The sequence below is a fragment of the Charadrius vociferus genome, unplaced genomic scaffold (assembly GCF_000708025.1).
Source record: "Charadrius vociferus isolate BGI_N301 unplaced genomic scaffold, ASM70802v2 scaffold163, whole genome shotgun sequence".
Taxonomy (NCBI): Eukaryota; Metazoa; Chordata; class Aves; order Charadriiformes; family Charadriidae; genus Charadrius; species Charadrius vociferus.
In genome coordinates this window covers 8,627,196-8,629,240 of record NW_009648332.1, presented here as the reverse complement: position 1 = coordinate 8,629,240, position 2,045 = coordinate 8,627,196, and positions in this window count along the sequence as shown.

Below are 2,045 nucleotides of genomic sequence, written 5' to 3'. Positions count from 1 at the left end.
CAGTCCCCGTCCGTCCCCCCCCCACCCCAACCCCCCGCGGGACACCCGGGGGTGCCGGGCACGCGTGGAGCTGCGCGGGGGTGGGCGCAGGCAGCCTGCGGCGAGCGGGAGGGGAGGCTGAAGGTGGAAGCTGCCAACGGGTGTGTTCGCCTCCCCGGAGGTTTCGGTACCCAGAAACTGTTTTAAGACCCGACTTGAAGCGGTTCGAGTACCTGGCGTAAATTAAATGTAATGAAAGAAAGTTATTTCCGCGCGGGTTTAAACAAAGATCTGTTCCCGCAGACCTCTTGAGTGGGAAAGATGTGCTCTGTTTCCAGGAGACTGACTGGGGCAGCTGTTTTAGAGCATTTTGTTGGGAGTTTCGTGTTAATTTCGGATGTAACCAAATGAAGCTGTGTTGTCAGTGTCAAATAAAACGTTCTCTTGTCAACTGTAGAATTGAGCCATAAAAAGTGATTTAGTCTGAAGGTAACTGGATAATCGGAGCTTCAAATGTAAGTTACGTTGAATATTTGCAGGTTTAGAGATCTCCGAAGGCACCTAACTTGAGCAGGGACGGTGAGCAAATAGAGTTTCCTTACGCTGTTTGTATAACCACCTTTGTTCATTTTTTTCAAGGTAAATGTTAGAGAAATGACAAATTTAATTTGAGATTACCAAGGTCCTGTGCTGCAAATGACTTACCTCCGTGTCTGGTTACTGGGTGATTGTTCCAAGCCTGCCAGTGTGGCTTTGAAAACAGCTTTTTAAATAGAGTCCATCGTGCTCCTTACATTAGCGGCAGGAAATGCGTGGCTCACGAGAATGGATTTATGAAGGGAGCCAAGTGTACTTTAATCCTGATTTTATTATTTCTGCCGTGGTGGTTCGCGGTGGGGCTGAGGACGTAGGAGTAATAGCTATCCGTACCTTGAAGTGCACGATCAGCAGTCTGAACTTTGAAAGCAAGAGGTGAAATCTGCATGGCGAGACGGCCAGTTTGTGATCTGGGCGTGTGGTGGGTGACAGTGTTGGGTTATTTAAGTTCGCAGTTTCTGCCTGTAACCGACCATCTTAACGTGCGAGTTTCTTAGCCTACGTCACTGGCATGCGTCCTGGTTGTTGAAATAGGATGCAGCATGACCACACATGTGAAGGGGTTAAAATAGCGTATGGCCAAAGAGTTAATGCATCACTTCAGCTCAAGAGATTTTTATAATTCAGCTTAGTTACAAATATTGCCATCTGCCCTTTTCTTTGTGTGTGCGTGTCGATAAATGTGTCTTGGATAAATACTGGTTGGGGCCGTTCGCAAAAGAATAGAAGTCACAGACAACATTTTATTCTCATGCACGTTGCCAGTGAAAATGTCAGTTTCTGGAAAATCAAAAGTAGAAGCCGTCCTACATTGTGTCTGCGTGTGGTTGTGGGTTGAGAGGTATGCAGGTATTTTTTTTTTTTTTTTAAACGAAGTCCTGCTTTTGGGAAAGTGAGATAACTGTCATTGGCAAAAGCAGAGAAGACAGCCAAAGCTTGTGATTATAGGGAGAAAGATCTAAGCTTGTGGGTAACGGAGAAGAAATGTTTTCCTCTTTGTGTCCACATAATGCAGGGCTGTGGGAAGATATGCTTAATGAGGATGATTATTGCTGTGGCTTTCCATAAATCCACTTGTAATGGAGGCTTTGTACAGTTACTTCTGAATCTGTACATTTAAAAACTGCAAATAGCGATAATGGAGTTGGCTAATAGCAGACTGTCAAGTAAGTGCAATCCTTGTGATAACGTTCAGCCATAGATCTCCATTTAAGTATTACTTTTAAGCAGAAAATGTTTCTTGTAGGTCATAGTATATGCAATTTGGAGGAAAAAACCCCACAGTTGCTGCTGCCTGTTCTTGAATCTTAACCAGCTAACTTTAATTGTGCGAAGGGTACTTTTTTTCTCCATTTTTTTTATCAGACAGCAGGAAATCTACAATTCGGTAAGATGCATTTGATTTGAATTTAGATAGTAGAAAGGGATGATAATAATGGTAATAACAACCAGCTTAAAAAAGCTGGCTG